The 19593-nt window shown below is 38.7% G+C and overlaps 1 pseudogene; it reads left to right on the plus strand.

The window, feature by feature from the left end:
• The first annotated feature begins 1415 nt into the window (after positions 1-1415).
• Positions 1416-8938, plus strand: LOC141584682 (uncharacterized; annotated as a pseudogene).
• The last annotated feature ends 10655 nt before the right edge of the window (positions 8939-19593 follow it).

The raw sequence follows: 19593 nt of genomic DNA on the forward strand, positions 1-19593 counted from the left end.
TCTTCATCTCTTCCAGAATATACTTTGTGAAGTTAAAACACTCTTTCACAAGGAGCGTGGTGCAAGGAGGGAGAGGTGGGCCGACACAGGCATTAATACTCCAGTGTATAAAGGGCAGGCCCAGAGCCGTCTTTGAAGTTAACCCAACAATGCACAAGTATTTTCCTGACAAAACAAAGCTTTCACATCAAATGAGACTTTGAAGCTATTTATTTTAAAGCTAGGCTGTTCCACACCCACCTGTTTATTGAACATGGCAGGGCCCATTGTTGAGGCCCATTATTGAACATTCTGAAAATTCCAGACATGGGTTGCTTTAGGTCAAGGCTCAGATCTGTGTTTCATCTTCTGCTCTTCTGGTGTCTTGGGCTGGGGGATTCTTTGTTGAGGGAGACTGTGCTGAGCTCTGTAGGATGTTCAGCAACATCGTATGCCTTTAAGCCACTAGGTGCCAGGATGCACCCCAATGTGACAACCAAAAATGTCTTCAAATATTGTCATCTGTCCATTAGAAAGCAAAAACACTGCTGGTTGAGAATCACTGGATTAGATTTAGGGTCAGAGCTTTATTTGAGGGGGTGGGGGGCAGTGGGGAACGAAGTCTAGCTTTGTCACCCAGGCTGGAGTACAATGGTGCAATCTCGGCTCACTGCAACCTCCGCCTCCCAGGGCCAAGCAATTCTTCTGCCTCAGCCTCTCTAATTTTTGTATTTTTAGTAGAGATGGGGTTTCACCACGTTGGTCAGGCAGGTCTCGAACTCCTGACCTCAGGTGATCCACCCACCTTGACCTCCCTACAGAGCTCTTATATAATCTTTTTCATACTGTATGTATTTATTTATTTATTAACTTAAATTTATGTATCTAATTATTTCCCCACTAGCCTGTATTGTTTTCAAAGCAAGGACCCAAAGTTTACTACAATATTGTTCCACAGAGAAGTACTTGCTAGTTTAACAAATGAATGAAGGAAGGAAGGAACAAATAAAAAGGGGAATGATCATGTCAGGCATAGTGGCTCACACCTGTAATCCCAATATTTGGGCGGCCAAGATGGGAGAATTGCATGAGGCCAGGAGTTCAAGCCCAGCCTGGTTAACATAGTGAGACCCCCCGCCATCTATATATATATGAATTAAAAAAAAAAAAAAGGGAAGAAGGGAGCAGTTCCTCTCAACAAAGAATTGCCCAGCCCAAGATGCCAGTAGAGCAGAGTATAAAACACCAATCAATCAAACAATCAAATGGAGAAGAAGTATGCAGAGGGAATTCTTGAAAAGAAATTTGGCCTCTGTCAGGGATCTTGAGAAAATTTGTTAAATGGTGATACAGAAAGGAAAGAGAAAACAGAGACAAGGGCAAAGAGAGAGAGGCCATCCTTCCTAGGGCATTGGTAATAGGCACACAGGAAGGGCATGGAAGAAAAGATCAGGACCCCCCCCCCCCAATTAGGAATCTTTAGTGTGCATCCTTTTTTTTTTTTTTTTTTTTTGAGACAGAGTCTCGCTCTTGTTACCCAGGCTGGAGTGCAATGGCGCCATCTCGGCTCACCGCAACCTCCGCCTCCTGGGTTCAGGCAATTCTCCTGCCTCAGCCTCCTGAGTAGCTGGGATTACAGGCATGCGCCACCATGCCCAGCTAATTTTTTGTATTTTTAGTAGAGACGGGGTTTCACCATGTTGACCAGGATGGTCTCGATCTCTTGACCTCATGATCCACCCGCCTCAGCCTCCCAAAGTGCTGGGATTACAGGCGTGAGCCACCGTGCCCGGCCCGACCTTGTGCATCTTAAGCCAATGACCAAGTGTTCAGTTTCCCATTTCTCATTCTCTGTTTGTCTTGACCAGACTTTATTCGGGCTCCTTGATTTCCTACAGGCCCCTAAATGCTGCTTACTCCAAACCCTGAGCAAACACAAAAAAATGTGGAATGTGTCCCTCTTATCAGCTCCAAATGAGAATCGGCTGACCACAGTGGGATACTTTCCTGTCAAACGCCACTGACCATTTCCCGTTGTGAGTCCAGCTTCCTCTGCAGAGATTCTGCTTATCTCTGCTTGTACCCTCTTTACCCTGTAAAAGAAAATCCTTTTTCTGTTTGATTTTGAGTCATGCAGATTTCTGCAATCAGAGAGTTCTTTTTATTGCAATAGTCTTTCTTCTAAATAAAGCATCTGCTGTCTAAGTCACATATTTTTTTTAACTTGACCCCAGGTTTCTAAGCCTGAGTTTTAACATCTGCAAAGGGAAGAGGAAAGAAAACATGGCCCTCCATGGGTCCTCTCCAGTCTATGATTCATGGAAGCCTAAATTCAGTTGGTCTATTTCAATCCTTAAGAGAAAATGATACGTACCATTGACAGAAGTGGATCAAGCAATTTTTCATTCAAAGTTCACAATAAGTCAGCATTTTTTTAACTGTAGGCTGGAAACGCTTTAGTGCTTCTGTAACTGTGGATTTTAACACAGCTGTGTGCTATTTTTACTATACATGGATTAACAAGATGTAGTACATGCTATTTTATTTTATTTTATTTTATTTTATTTTATTTTATCTTATCTCATCTTATCTTACCGGCCGTGGCAGCCTTCACAGTGGCTACGTCAAAATTAACCGGGATCTTCTGCGAGAGTTGCCCTTGGTGTTCTTCTCAGCAGCAGATGCCAGTTCTCTATTTCTCATGCATTTCACAGCTAACATTTGGGTGTGCTAGGCTGGTCTCTTGACATTCAAGTCAAGTTATATGTTCCTTATAACCATAGCTATGTTAAGTATTTACCATTTCTTTCCTCTAACTGCTTAAACCTGAAGCAACAAAACATGTTTATTTATTCTTCCAGTTCCTCTGAATAGCATTTTGCCATATTGTACTTAACACTTCCTGTAAGAGACAATGAAACTGTGTTCCCATTTGAATCAACTTTCACTTACCACTTGACTAAGATTCCTAATCAGGGGGGAAAAATGAAGTTCTTACAATTCCTAAGCGATAATATATCGTTAGGTTTTGATTTTGTCTGATTTAGCAACATGGACACAATAAGATGTGATTCTGATTTTGACTAAATTGAGTTTTCACTCCCAATTTTCCTTCACTACTTGTATAGTCAGAACATGTCTATTTCTCTTTGAAACAACTTATCAGATATTCTCAGGGCTGTTATAGAAGTAAAGCTTTTCTATAAAGCTATATATAAATAGTATATCACATGGTAGTTCAGAAATATGAAGTATTTGATTTAGATTAATTATAAAGTTAAGAAAATGAGCTAAGGAGGTGGCAGGTGCTGGTTGGAGAACACCTCAAGGAATTAGATGCTGTTTCTCATTTCTTGTGTAACAGTGTGTTTAATTCTGTACAGCAAGTTAATCAGAAATAAACACCTGAAAATATTTTCCTTGGCTGAACATTATTGGCAGAATAATCTTTGACATGCTCTTTGGCCTTCAAGTCTTCTAGTCTATTTGTCTACAAAATGAAGGTGAGATGCATTTCTTTCAAAGGAGTATTAGTAAGAGTGAGATCTGAATTCTCAACAAAAATGCTGGAAGCCAGAAAACAATGAAACAACATTTTAATTTTTATTTATTATTATTATTATTATTTTGAGATGTAGTCTTGCTCTGTTGCCCAGGCTGGAGTGCAGTGGCACAGTCTCGGCTCACTGCAACCTCTGCCTCCCGGATTCAAAAGATTCTTCTGCCTCAGCCTCCTGAGTAGCTGGAACTACAGGTGTGCACCACCACGCCTGACTAATTTTTGTGTTTTTAGTAGAGATGGGGCTTCATCATATTGGCCAGGCTGGTCTTGAACTCCTGACCTCATGATCTGCCTGCCTTGGCCTCCCAAAGTGCTGGATGAACTACTGCACCCAGCCCATTATTTTTATTTTTTTTAAATAATGTCATATTTTATTTTAGATTCAGGGAGTACATGTGCAGGTTCATTACACAGGTATATTGCATGATACTGAGGTTTGGGATACAATTGATCCGATCACCCAGGTAGTAAGCATAGTACCCAATGGGTAGTTTTTCAACTTTTGCCCTCCTCCCAAGAACAGTTTTAAAGTGTGAAAAGTAAAGAACTGCTAGCCTAGAATTTTATACTCAGCAAAATATTCATCAAAAATTAAATCAAAGACATTTTAAAGACAAAAATTAAGCAAAACTATTGTGGTTTACACTAAAAAAAAATAAAGGAAATTCTTCAGGCAGAATGGAAACGATCACCATTAGCACTGCAGTAATGTAGGAAAAATAATACCGGAAAGGATAAATATGTAAGTAAATCTAAGCAAATCTTGATTTTTGAGACAAAATCATGCAGGCTGGAGTGAAGAAGTGTAATCTTAGCTCACTGCAACCTCTGCCTGCCAAGTTCAAGCAATTCTCATGACTCAGCCACCTGAGTAGCTGGGATAACAAGTGTGCACCAACATGCCTGGCTAAATTGTTATATTTTTTGTAGAGACAGAGTATCACCATGTTGGCCAGGCTAGTCTTGAACTCCTGGCCTCAAGTTCTCTGACCTCCTCAGCCTCCCAAAGTACTGGAATTTTACAGATGTGAGCCACTGCACCTCTCCTAATGTTTCTAGTTTTAAAAATATATGTAGATGTTGGGCATGGTGATTCATGACTATAATCCCAGCACTTTGGGAGGCCAAGGCAGGAGGATAACCTGAGGTCAGGAGTTTGAGACCAGCCTGGCCAACATGGCAAAACCCCGTCTCTACTAAAAATACAAAAATCAGCTGGGCAAGGTTGCAGGTGCCTGTAATCCCAGCTACTCAGGAGGCTGAGGCAGGAGAATCCCTTGAGCCTGGGAGGTGAAGTCTGCAGTGAACTGAGATCCCACCATTGCACTCCAGTGTGGGCAACAGAACAAGACTCCATCTCAAGAAAATAAATAAATAAAAATCTTTGTGGAGTTAAAATTTATGATGGTCATAGCACAAAAGGAAGGGGAAATAATAGACTTAAAATATTGCAAAATCCTTATATTGTAAAAGAAGTGGTAAAAATACTATTTTAGGGTAGCCTCTGCTAGGTCAAAAATTCATGCTATAACATATATGGTAAGCACTAAAAGAATAGTAGAATAAAATATTACTAACAAGCTAATGAAGAAGGGGAAGTGTTTTTAAACTTAATTAATGCAAAGAAAGGCAAGAAACACAACAAGGAACATAAATCAGGCAGGACAAACAGATGGTAAATTTAAAACCCAATATACCAGCAAAATCATTAAAATATGCTGAACTAACTACTCCAATTATAAGACAAAGTCAGCTGAATGGATTTTAAAACTTGAAACCTAATTATGTTGCTTTTAAGACACCATTCTTGAAAATAAGGTCTCCAAAAGATTGAAAAGTTAAAGAATGGGAAAAGATGTGCTGTACAAATGCTAATACAAGGAAAGCTAGTTTAGTTAACCTAATAGCAGAAGAAATAAGCGGTAACACCAGAGTTATTTGTCTTTTGATTGTGAGTTTCATAGTCATTTTATAATGATAAAAGTGTTAATAACTAGATAAATAAAGCTATTATTCTTTTTTTTTTTTTTTTTTTTTTTTTGAGAGGGAGTCCTGCTCTGTTGCCCAGGCTGGAGTGCAGTGGCACGATCTCATCTTACTGCAACCTCCGTCTCCTGGGTTCAGGCAATTCTCCTGCCACAGCTTCTTGAGTAGCTGGGATTACAGGTGTGCACCACCACATCTGGATAATTTCTGTATTTTTAGTAGAGACGAGGTTTCATCATGTTTACCAGGCTGGTCTCAAACTCCTGGCCTCAAGCGAGCAGCCCGCCTCAGCCTTCCAAAGTGCTGGGATAACAGATGTGAGCCACCGTGCCTGGCCAATAGAACTATTCTAAATAGGTTTGCACAAAAAAGCAGAGCCTCAAAGTGTATTAAACAAAATGCCAAAACAAAATTTGAGAAATAAAAAAGTCCACACTCACAGCTGCAAATGTGAACACACCTCTCTAAATAACAAGCAGACAAATAATATCAGTGAGGATTAGGAAGACTGAAACTGCATGTTGAATAAAGTTGCAGTGATGGATATGTGGAAACCGTATGCAATTGCAGGATAAAGATTATTTTCAAGGGAACACAGAACAGTTAACCAAAAACAGGCTTGGACTAGGCCAAAGAGTAGCCCTCAATAAATATCAAAAGATTGAAATCCTATGGAAAAAGTGTTCTAACAATCACAATTAAGCTAAAATCATTAGCACAATTGTAGTTTAAAAATACCCAAATGTTTTACACATAAAGAAAGAACATCGTCAAAAAAATTATACTTAGAAAATAATGAACTGAACGGCAATGAAAATACGAAAAACCACAACTTATAGCAAGCAGTTAAGCAGTGCAAGGAGAGAAACAGTCTCAAATGTATTCATTTTTTCTAAAAGAGAAAGGACAAAAATTAAGTCACGTAAACATTCATCTTCAGAAGCTAGAAGAGAACAGCAAATGAAACTCAAAGAAGAAAATGTTAGACATAACAAAAAATAAAATCAATGGAATAGAAAATAGGAAAGATTAGCAAAGCCAAATGAGTCATTTGAAAAGTCTAATAAATATGAGAGAGAGTGTTCATGCCTAGAATGGAAAAAACACAAGTTATTAATATCTGAAATGTAAAAAGGGACATGCCTACATATCTTTCTCAGTTTACTGCAGCCTCTGCCCCTGGAGTTCAAGTGATAATTGATTCTCCCGCCTCAGCCTCCCAAAGAGCTGGGACCACAGTGGGATGTCACCATACCCAGCTGATTTTCGTAGATTTTGTAGAGACAGGGTTTCGTCATGTTGCCCAGGCTGGTCTTGAACTCCTGAACTCAACCAATCTTCGTGCCTCAGCCTCCCAAAGAGCTGGAATTACAGGTGTGAGCCACCACGCCTGGCCTAATTTGCCCACTTTTTAATCGGGCTGTTTGATTTGGGCTCGTTAATCTGTGCAAGTTCCTTGCTGATTCTGGATATTAGGCTTTTGTCAGATGCATAGTTTGCAAATATTTTTTCCCATTTTGTAGGTTGTCTGTTTACTTCATTAATAGTTTCTTTTGCTGTGCAGAACCTCTTTAGTTTAATTAGGGCCTATTTGCCAAATTTTGTTTTTGTTGCAATTGCTTTTATTTTAATTAATTAATTTTTATTTATTTATTTGAGACCCAGTCTCATTCAGCTGCCCAGGCTGCAGTGCAGGGGCACGATCTCGGCTCACTGCAACCTCCGCCTCCCAGATTCAAGCGATTCTCCTGGTTCAGCCTCCCGAGTAGCTGAGACTACAGGTGCAAGACACCCCATCTTAATAATTCTTGTATTTTTAGTAGAGATGGGGTTTCACCATGTTGGCCAGGCTGGTCTCAAACTCCTGATTTCAGGTGGTCTGCGCCCCACTTGGCCTCCCAACGTGCTGGGATTACAGGTGTGAACCACCACGCCCAGCCTGCAATTGCTTTTAGATTTTCTGTTTTTATTTTATTTTCAGCAGTTTTTGCCTATTTTTTCTTTATGGAAAAATACGATTTTTAGCTTAACTTATTATTTTCTTACTGTAACAGAAAGTAAATCTCTATCTTCCCCCAATATTCATTCATTCTAAATATTTTGTTTTCTCTTAGCAATCTATCTCTTGATTAGGAAAAATAATTCTAGCCAAACCTAAATCAGTTCAGCTTCGTGGTCGATAGCTATACTTAGGAAGGAGAAACTGAAAGTTAGTAAAAATAATAATAATAATTTTTCAGTTGTTTTTACTATTCCTGACTATAACCTCCATGTTGTTAAAAGGTAAATGTATATTATTCTTGAATATTTCAGAACATGTTGGTTAGCAGCCATATTGTATTTCTACTGCATGTTAACCTTATTCTAAAATGAGACTCGTTACCTGAGTGTTAGGATTTTCCCAGAGAATGTGTGCAGAGCTTTCTACCAAAGCCTGCACAATCATCTTTTATCTAATTTGTCAATTCAGTCAGATGATCAGTAAGTTTAGTGAAGAGAAAAATTATTTCAGATATAATTAATTTGGGTGACATTTTTAAAATTAGTTACTGGACAAGGATTGAATAAAGCTAGTATTTTAATGTCTGCAGACATACTCAGTAGAGAAAAAAGGGAACTTGACCAAATTGATGTGTGAACTTTGGCACTAAATAAAATTATCATTTACATATCTAACTCAGCATACTGACAAAATATCATTTTCTACATGTGTGAATTCAATCTCTGTAAGTTCATTTACATCTAATTACTGCTCTAACTTCTAGGCAACTTACAAATTTAGCAAGTGTAGAATAAATTTATCTCATACAAAGGGTTAGTAATCAGGTTTATAAGAAATTCTAAGACTGTTGACCATCCATGATTCCAGACATTATGTGATAGAAGTTTCCATAAAATAATTTGTGATTTTGGTTTTTGGAGTCTCGCTTCATTGCTGCGGCTGGAGTACAGTAGTGTAATCTCAGCTCACTGCCGCCTCCACCTCCTGGGTTCAAGTTATTCTTGTGTCTCAGCCTCTTGAGTAGCTGGCATTACAGGCATGCGACACCACGCCCAGCTAATTGTGCATTTTTAGTAGAGAGGGGGTTTCTCCATGTTGACCAGGCTGGTCTCGAATGCCTGACTGCAAGTGATCTGCCAAACCTCTGCCTTCTTAAGGGCTGGGGTTGCAGGCGCGAGCCACTGTGCCTGCCCTAATTTGTAATTCTTATATAAAAAGATATTTACTTTGCATTTTTTATGATATAAAAACGGATCAATCTAATTAAACATTAATCAAAGCAGTTATCTGGTACTAATTTTTGTTCCCTGATGGAGTGCAAGCTCCATGGGTGCCCTGATTGTCTAGCTTGTTTGCTGTTATGCCTCTGGTGTTTCCTCTAGTTCTTGCTTTATGTAGGCACTTGGTAAGTATGTCTCCCAAATAAATAAATAAATACAATATGAAAAGAAAACTTTTAGCTATTGAAATTTTAAAAATTTAATCATTGCATTGTTATACAGGCATAACCTAATTTTTTTATGCTTTGTCAGATGTTCCTATTACTTTCCTTTAAGTCATAGGGTAAATTAGGAAATGCTAATCTCATACTTCCATAATACACAATATATAAATGATCAAATAAAACTTCAAGGTGGTTCTATTTTTTAAGTTACAGACAATCTCCCAGAGGCTCATCTGTATTTAGTGCTAAATGCCAAATAGAAGAACATAAATACAAAAATCATTTTTCTAAGATCTTGCTAGTCCTAGGCAAAGTTCTCTGCATGGTAGCTTAATTTCTCCACAGTGACCAAGTGGAGGCCACTGTGAAATAACCCAGTGGGAGCTTCAAGATAAGACTTTAGAGGCAGCTCTTGTGGAGGCAGCTGTCTCGAGGATGGGGAGCGTTAAGCCACGTGTCATGCCCTGCACTGCCCAGACTAGTGAACAATACAGTCAGGATGGCTAGAGGTGACCCCAAGAAACCAAAGGGCAAGGTGTCTGCTTATGCCTTCTTTGTGCAGACGTGCAGAGAAGAACATAAGAAGAAAAACCCAGAGGTCCCTGTCAGTTTTGCAGAATTTTCCAAGAAATGCTCTGAGAGGTGGAAGACAATGTCCAGGAAAGAGAAATCTACATTTGATGAAATGACAAAGGTGGATAAAGTGCGCTATGATCAGGAAATGAAGGGAGCAGCTAAGGGAGGCAAGAAGAAGGATCCTGATGCCCCCAAAAGGCCACCATCTGGATTCTTCCTGTTCTGTTCAGAATTTCGCCCCAAGATCAAATCCACAAACCCTGGCATCTCTATTGGAGACGTGGCAAAAAGGCTGGGTGAGAGGAGGAATAACCTAAGTGACAGCGGAAAGCAGCCTTCCATCACTAAGGCGGCAAAGCTGAAGGAGAGGAATGAGGAGGATGGTGCTGAATATAAGTCGAAAGGAAAGTTTGATGGTGCAAAGGGTCCTGCTGAAGTTGCCTGGAAAAAGGTGGAAGAGGAAGATGAAGAAGATGAGGAGGAAGAAAAGGAGGAGGGTAGGAGAAGGAGGAGGATGAATAAAAAAACTGTACATCTGTCTCCTTGTGAATACTTAGGGGAGCACCATAATTGACACATCTCTTATTTGAGAAGTGTCTGTTTCCCTCATTAGTTTAATTATAAAATTTGATCACGAGCATACTTCTCTCAAAGTGCTCTAGAGACTGTCAGTGGGTTACATGAAGTGGAGAAGCTGTATCAAAGTTGTACATTTTCTAAACATTTTTAAAGGAAAAGGCATTCTCATGTTCTCCTCACTCTGTCCATTTTGCTGTTGGTGTGACAAGTCATTTAAAGATGTTTCTGGCTTTTTTTTTTTTTTTAATTTCTAAGGTGGTGTTAACTATATGGTTATTGGCTAGAAATCCTGAGTTATCAACTGTATATATCTATAGTTTATAAAAATAACAAAACAACCAAGAAAAAAAAAGATAAGATTTTAGATAGTATGATTACGTGTAATTTCAGGTATCTTGGAAATAATTTGGGGGTTTGAACTGAAAATCTCAGGATTCAAAGCCACTCTGAGCTCACCGTCAGAACTGTGTTTTTTTCTAATCCATCACATGTAGAGGTCTTATCCAAAACCAAATAAATCACTGTCAAGCTGCTTAGGCATCTGTAAGGATTAAATCAAGATTCCAACATGAAATAATTTGCATACTAAAAGGAAATCTGCCATTTGAGTTCATCTAAGTTTTAAAAGCATCTACGTAGTTCCACACTTGTTCAAGGGGAAAACTGTTAGCTGAATAAGCAACACCTGAAATTACAAGTCCCATTTGGACCACCTGTCATGGTCACTGTGTGGGACCTAGGGTCATCTAAGGTTTTTGCTATGTTTAGTTGGCAATATTCATGCATGGAAATAATGCCTTTTCATTGAATCACATCGTTTTAAAATGCTTGTATTTGTTTTTTTATGCAAAGATTTTAGAAAGGACATGAAAATAGTTCACATTTTTCATTTGGTTTCATTTTGTAAATAGATTCACATTACAAATGTTTTAACTAAATTGTGGAGAAGAACTTTAACTATATATGTCAGTCTTGGCTGACTAAATTTAACATCCCAGTACAATTATTTAAAATGAATTAATTATAAGATTGAATGACCTATGAAAGGAAATAATTTTGGGACTTTCCAGAGAAATATTCACCAATTTGACTCTGAAATTGCTAATTCAGACAATTTATGATCTAGTAATTAAGTCTTTAAATAAGTAAAAAAAAAAAAAAATCATCACACTGACCTGTTTTCACTTACTGATAAGTCTATTTTTTTTTTTTTTTTTTTTTTTTTTTTTTTTTTTTTTTGAGATGGAGTCTTGCTCTGTCACCAGGCTGAGTGCAGTGGCACGATCTCAGCTCACTGCAACCTCCATCTCCCGGGTTCAAACGATTCCCCTGCCTCAGCCTCCTGAATAGCTGGAACTACAGGTGCGTGCCACCATGCCTGGTTAATTTTTTGTATTTTAGTAGAGAGAGCGTTTCACCATGGCCAGGATGGTCTCGATCTCCTGACCTCATGATCTGCCCACCTCAGCCTCCCAAAGTTCTGGGATTACAGGCATGAACCACTGTGCCCAGCCAACTTTTTTTGGTTTTCTTTGGTGACAGAGTCTCCCTCTGTTGCCCAGGCTGGAGTGCAGTGGCAAAATCTTGGCTCACTGCAACTTCCACCTCCTAGGTTCAAGGGATTCTCCTGCCTCAGCCTCCTGAGTAGCTGGGACTACAGGCATGTGCCACCACACCCAGACAATTTTGCTTTTTTTTTTTTTTTTTTTTTTTTTGTAGAGACAGGGTTTCACCATGTTGGCCAGGCTGGTCTCAAAACTACTGACCTCAGGTTATCCACCTGCCTCAGCCTCCCATAGTGCTGGGATTACAGGTGTGAGCCACTGTGCTCGGCCTGATATGTCTACTTTTAAAAGTGACTTGCTAAGCCATATTTATCTCAAACAATGTTCAGTGTTCTTTAGTTGCAGAGTATTTTGAAAATTTGGTTTAGTTTTAGAATTGGTTAACTAGTTTTAAATTCTTAGCATACTATATCCCATCCCATGGAATGTTAAAATACATTACATCATCCCGTTTGTCTATTTCTTTGGACTATCTCTGCTAAAAGAGCTTTTAGAAAAAAAAAAAAAAAACTGTCAATAGAAACCTGAGCTTCCTCAGCAGAACAAAGCCTTGAGAAGAACACAATTCACTGTTTTGTATTCGAATGCATGTGTGTGTGTTCTTTTAAAAACTCTTTTCATTTGTACGATGACAGATTTCAGATGGGCATTAATCTGAGCGTGGAACACCACACCCTGGTGTTTGGAATCAGTCCCTTCATTGCCTTGATGATTCAGCCCATCATGATGACTGTGGTTGACAACCAAGGACTGGAGCTTCCTGTTGACATTCAGGTAAGTGCATGGCCACTGTGCTTTCATGGACAAAGAAGCCTATTTTCAAAACTATGCATCTGTATCTATTTATCTTTATACTTTTAAAATCAGATTCAATGATAAATAATTTACACGCAGTAAGTTCACACGTTTTATGTACAGTTCTAAGAATTTGGGCAAATGTACAGCTGTGTGACCACCACAACAATGAAGATAAAACAGAGTTTCATCAGCCCAAACTGTGCCCTTGTGTTCCCCTGCCGCCAGTCCCCTCTCCCCACCCCTCATCCCTGGTCACAACTGATTGATTTTTATCCATATACTTGGTCATTATATTGCCGTATCAATGGAATTATTTTATATATAGCCTTTTGTTTCTGGTTTCTTTCACTTAGCATAGTGTCTTCAATGGAATAACTTTGTATTAAGAAATAGATTTATGGTGTAGTTAAGGCACATTCTATTTCTTAAGAAACCTTTTCATTAAACAGGTGGCCTTTTCACTTAACAGGTAAAGGAATGAAAGAACTGCATAAAATAAAGCTGTAAGGCCATTCCAGTGGAAGTGGTTCTCATTAGCTACAGCAAAAACTTTTTCCTTGCCCTAGCTAAAGTTCAATCTCATTAAAGATTAGTTCACAAATTCCCTAAATCTACTCTGTCTCATGGACAAAATCGTCATTCTCACCTATCTCTATAAACAGGTAATTTCTAGAAAATGTTTAGAAGCTATCTTCTTTAAAAACAAAAGGCAAAAAGAAATCATTTCAGAATACAAAATTAAATGTAGTAACACCAAGACATTTTTTAAAAATCAATTTTTCATCTCATTTGTTCAACAGAGGAAAAGATTGCTTCCATTTAATAAATCTTAACACTAAGATTCATGTATGCTTGTTTGAGGCCATTCAGCATGCAAGTATTACTTTCCAAAATAAAACTTAATTTATTAATTTACTATCTTGTTGGCAAATTGCTCTTCAGTTTTTCAGAAATCATTCTGTGTATCATATATTAGAGAGAAAACAAGCTTGAAATCAGCAAAATCTGGTTTTGAATTTTGATGTTTATTAGTGACATGTTAAAAACTTTTCATTTTGGGAAATTTCAAATACAGAAAACATTTTGAAACAATAGTATAATGAAACCTCACTTTCTCCTTACTCAACTTTAACGAGTATCAATTCATGGCTAATCTTGTTTCATCTGTACCCATGAGACTTCTGACCCCTGCTTCTAGATTATTCTAAAGTAATCCCTAAAGTGAAATGTTTTTTTAATATCTCAATTTTCTCATTAATAAAATGGAGGCTATAAATAAGACTTACTTATTCTTACACAGGTTAAGTGCTGGCCTCTACACCACACTATTCCTGGCTTTTAGTGTTGTTAATATACAAACCTATCTCTCTCTCTCTCGCTCGCTCTCTCTTTCTCTCTCTCTCTCTTTTCCTAATTGAAAAAAAAAATAACATCTATTTCCATTAGTCAACATGGTTAGGAGGCACTTACCTTTTCTAAAGACTTTTACATTAATCAGCTCGAGATATTTCCTTTACTTTTCCACAAATCCGTTATATCCTAATTTGAAATGAATGAATTCCTGTAACTGAATTAGGTAAAATCAGACTAGAAATGAAAATAACCCATCAATCCTATTCTCCTTTCTGCCACTATTTTGTGTGACCTAATTTAAGTGTCTTGTTTGTTGGCAAATCAATACCTTTTGCTCTGTCTTCAAAAGGGAGGAAGTCACGCAAGCATTAAAAGCTGAAAACAAATCTAAAATACGGCAGAAAAATTCAAGCTTTACCTTTTGTATCTCCTGATACTTCAAAATTTCCAAATCCTTGACCAAGAGAAATATAGATTTAAGTCACTCCTCTAAAATCTTTGTGTTGCTACCACATCTTCTCTGTTAGTCTCTGCTGACAGCCTCAGTGCTGGAACAACTTTCAATTCAGTTCTTCCAGGGAAAGTTACGTTACAGCTCAGTCGCTAAAGAAGAGACCAGTTTACCCAGGTACAGAGGAGAATAAGCAAAAACATACAGCTCAAAGGCATAACAGAAGACAAGTCCTATTCCTATAAAATATTTCCCCGGACCAAAAAGAAAAAAGATGTTATTAAAAATGGCTGGTCCTGAACACTGTCCTTCTTAAAAATTGGTTTTTGGTAGAAATCTAATTAAATATGCTTGCATTCGGTTTTTAAGAGCTAATAATATGGAAATACATTGATTAGTAACTCCCACATCTCAGTGTGCAATGTCCCTTTGTCCCTGACTCTGCACTCGTGAGATTCCACTAATAGGATGCCAGATGCCGTTTGTAAAAGTTAGAATCTAAAAAGTAGAAAATACAAACTGAATCAGCATTTTTCTCTGACACAGAGATTCAGCAAAGAGTAGGCAGCATCAAGACTTCCTGAAGCAATTCCTTCATGTTCCCAGCGTTTCTCAAGCTGCTATCACAACGTAAGCTATTTACGGATTTTAAAAGATCTTAGAGGATTTATAAAGATCTTAAAAAGAGGTTTCAAGACACATCTTTGAAGAGGACTGAAAGATTAGGGGAGGAGACCCATGAGAAAAGTTAAAAGAAGCATTTTTATCTCAACTAGAAAAAGCTGAGGAGTAATTTAGTAATAATTACTAAGCCAGTTATGGAAGAAGTGGTATATATAATCATCTTTACTGAAGGCATAAGAATATAATGTGGTTACCTAATGATATAAAATGATTTTCTGGCAGAATCTTATTTGCGAAAATAGATGAAATCCACAAGTTTGAATATAAGAGGGATTTGGAAGGGGTGGGTAAATAACCACACATCTCAAATAAGCTTACTTTTTAAAAAAAATAAACCTTTAGTTAGGTAAATGAAGTAATAGCACCCCACAGATTTTACACCAGAACACTCAACTCTTGGCTACCTGTTACCAGACCTCTTCATCCCTCTCATCACCCCCCACTTCCCCACTTTCATCCCCCAGTTTGCAGAGATAACTTTTGGAATGAGAAACAGATGGAGTAAGCATCCATTTCTTCTTGATCATGGAAATTGACAGTAAGACCCCTCTGTCATTCACTAATTTCCTTCCCTTCACTGTCTTCCTCCCGGGATGGTCTTGAGGCTTAAGATGCAAAAAGCAACTCTTGCCACCAAGTTTGGGGAGTACAGATAATTTTTTTTTAAAACGGAAAAGGCCCGTGGTGCCAAGTGCCCCCTTGACATCACAGAAACCACAGCTACTGTGCTGCTCTGCCCTCATTTTCCTCACTGGAAAATGCACAGTGACCCTGCCCCGTGCTCACAGCCAGCAGCCGGTGACTCAGCCACTCTAGGACCAGCTGATGGCCTCTGATTGCACCCTCCATTAGATTAACCAGCTAGCATAACTGGTACTTTAATCTACCTTTAATTAAATAAAAGTTAGAATTACGAAAATGGATTTTTAGTTGCAACCCCAAAGGGATTAGTAAGGAAAGGGGCACTCTGCATAGAAAGATCACCTCCCAAAAAGTCAAACACAGTGATGATATTATTTTAAGCACATGAAATGAGGATTCCTTTGGATTTGGAATCGGCTCACATACATCAAATGGATATTTTTCAGTGTGTGTAGAGCATTTCGTATTTGAGAGTCCAGATAGCCCAGATGAGTGCTCTCACTATATTCATGAACTCGAACACAGCATGTGTGTGGTCTATCAGCCTTAGGTTCCACTATTTCATAAACTATTTTTTGGTGTCTTTTAGAATAGCTGAAGTTGAAGGCCACATTTTCTTTCTTTTCTTTTTATTTTGAAAGTATTGCTTTGTCACCCAGGCTGGGGTACAATCTCGCCTTCCAAGTAGCTGGGATTACAGACACATTCTACTACACTTGGCTAATTTTTGTATTTTAGTAGAGACAGGGTTTCGCCATGTTGGGTAGGCTGGTCTCGAACTCCTGACATCAGTTGATCCACCCACCTCGGCGTCGCAAAGTGCTGGGATTACAAGCACGAGCCACTGTACCTGACCTAGATTTTCATTATCAAACAAAACAAACTCTTTAAATGGATTTTCAGACAGTTTGGGTCCTGATCATTTAGACATTGCCTTGTTTTCTTACTTTTCTGTCTTAATGGAGATGGTCTCCACACAATTACCTTAGGGAGAATGGGATTGAGGGTTGAGCTTAAAGGAGAAGGGGGTACCATGGCTTGACTACAACACCAAAGCTCATGCTCAGGCTTGGTGACCAGTGTGGCAGTGTTGAGAAGTAGTGTCTTTAAGAGGTGATTAGGTCATTCAAGAGGGATCAATGCCTTTCTCCTGAAAGTAAACTCTTGTTCTCTTGGGGATGAATTAGTTACCACCAGAGTGAATTGTTAAAAGCAAGGCTGCCTCTCGTGTTTGGTCTCTGCACACACACTTCCCCTTCCTTCTCCACCATATTATGACACAGCATAAAGTGAAGCCCTTGCCAAAAGTCAGCCAGGTGCTGTCACCTGATCTTGGACCTCCCAGCCTCCAGAACTATGAGCTAAATATGTCTCTTTTCTTTACAGATGTTTTAGTCTCAGGTATTCTTAGTCAACAGAACATGGACTAAGATGGGGACTTTAGGGTTGTTTGAAATTTAAACAAATTTCAGTAAGTATTTTTAATTATTTTTTTAAGAAAAGCTTATTTATTAAAGGCAGCAGACTTCAAAAAAAATAATAAACTAAGAAAAGCTTACTTTCATTAGGCAACAACAGACTGGATATCAGAAAAATCTTGACACCACAAAACCCTTGTATTTCATGGATATAAATTTAATTTAAAAAATAAATGGCTGAATGGGTAAAAAACTAAGAAAAATCCTCAGATGCCAAAGCAAGACCAGGATGCAGATAGATAGATAAGGAAGCATTGACTCTGCTGTGTATGCTGGGATTACAGGCATGAGCCACCATACCTGGCCCAGATCCTCATCCACATCCTCAGTAAATGGTGAATCAGAACAAAATACAAAATGACAGGGAGAAAATTCCTAACGAAGAAGACTAATCTAGGTGGAGTCTGAAGAATATACCCTAAATATTTGCCTTTATAAACCAGCACTCACATAATTCTGGAGTCCAGTTCCTACAGGCTAGACTTTTTTTTTTAATCTGAAAACTTAGTTTAAAGTGGTCCTTATTGGCAATGTCTCCAGGCACCTATATGTATCAAAGGCAAATGATTTTGAAAGTATTGCTTTCAAAATACTTTCAATATTTTGAAATACAGGAATCAAAATATTGCCAAAAGTAAAATTCTGTAGAATATGATTATGATTTTTTAAAATTCAGAATCATACAAGGATATAAGTTTCATGAACAAGCCAACTGAAGTAATAAATAGCAGAATCAGACCAACAAAGATTTGACATAGAAGAATTATCAGTATTAGAATATAAACTAAATGTTTAATATGTTTACACACAGAGGAAAATAACATCATAAGAACATAACAAGGTATATAATTAGAACATTGTAAGAATAGAACAAAATAATCATGGATTGGGGGGGAAATAGAACTACAGTCATGGGAAGCATAACAATGTTTTGGTTAATGATGAACCATGTATATCAGCAGCCCCAGCCTTTTAGAGACCAGGGACTGGTTTTGTGGAAGACAGTTTTTCCACAAGCCAGGAGAGGGGGAATGGTTTCAGGATGGTTTCAAGTGCATTATATTTATTGCACATTTTGTTTCTATTATATTGCATTGAAATATATAATAAAGTAATTACACAATTCACCATAATGTAGAATCGGTGGGAGCCCTGAGCTTGTTTTCCTGGAACTAAGCACTTCCATCTGGGGGTGATGGGAGACGGTGACAGATCATCAGGCATTAGATTTTCATAAGGAGCACGCAGCTTAGATCCCTCACATGCACAGTTCACAATAGGGTTCACATTTCTATGAGAATTTAATGCCATTGCTGATCTGACAGGAAGCAGGGCTCAGGCTGTAATGTGAGCAATGGGGAGTGGCTGTAAATACAGATGAAGCTTCTCTTGCTTACCTGTCTCTCACCTCCTGCTGTGCGGCCCAGTTCCCAACAGGCCACAGACCCTGGTACAGGCCCTTGGTTGAGAACCCCTGGTATATATGACAGTGGTCCCATAAGATTATAGTGGAACTGAAAAATTCCTATCATCTGGTGACATCGTAGCCATCATGATGTTGTATCACAAAACATGACTCATGTGTTTGTGGTGATGCCGGTGTAAATGAACCTACTGCACTGCCATCTTACAAAAGTCTAGCACATGCAATTATGTACAGTATATAATACTTGATAATTATAATAAATGACTGGGTGCAGTGGCTCATACCTATAATCCCAGCACTTTGGGAGGCTGAGGCAGACAGATCACTTGAGGTCAGGAGTTCAAGACCAGTCTGGCCAACATGGTAAAATCCCATCACTACTAAAAATATATATATATAACTTAGCCAGGCATGGTGGCAGGTGCCTGCAATTCCAGCTATTCAGGAGGCTGAGGCAGGGAGAACTGCTTGAACCAGTGAGGCAGAGGTTGCAGTGAGCTGAGATTCCACCACTGCACTCCAGCCTGGGCGGCAGAGCAAGACCCTTGGAAGAGCAACTTCCAGCCCTGAAGCTCCATTCATGTAAGTGCCCTATACGGGTATAGCATGTTTGATCTCTCATACACATTTTTACCGAATCTTTTCTTTTCTTTTCTTTTCTTTTCTTTTCTTTTCTTTTCTTTTCTTTTCTTTTCTTTTCTTTTCTTGAAGATGGAGCTTCACTCTTATTGACCAAGCTGGAGTGCAATGGCACAATCTCGGCTCATTGCAACCTCCACCTCCCGGGTTCAAGAAATTCTTCTGCCTCAGCCTCCCAAGTAGCTGGGATTACACCTGGCTATTTTGTGTCTGTGTATGTGTGTATTTTTAGTAGAAAGGGGGTTTCACCATGTTAGCCAGGCTGGTCTTAAACTCCTGACCTCAGATGATCTACCCGCCTTGGCCTCCCAAAGTGCTGTTCAGGTGTGAGCCACCATGCCTGGCCTTTTACTGTATCTTTTCCATGTGTGAATATGTTTGGATACACAAATGCTTACCATTGTGTTACAATTGTCTACAGTATTCAGT

This window comes from Saimiri boliviensis, chromosome 5 (genome assembly GCF_048565385.1).
Source record: "Saimiri boliviensis isolate mSaiBol1 chromosome 5, mSaiBol1.pri, whole genome shotgun sequence".
Classification (NCBI taxonomy): domain Eukaryota; kingdom Metazoa; phylum Chordata; class Mammalia; order Primates; family Cebidae; genus Saimiri; species Saimiri boliviensis.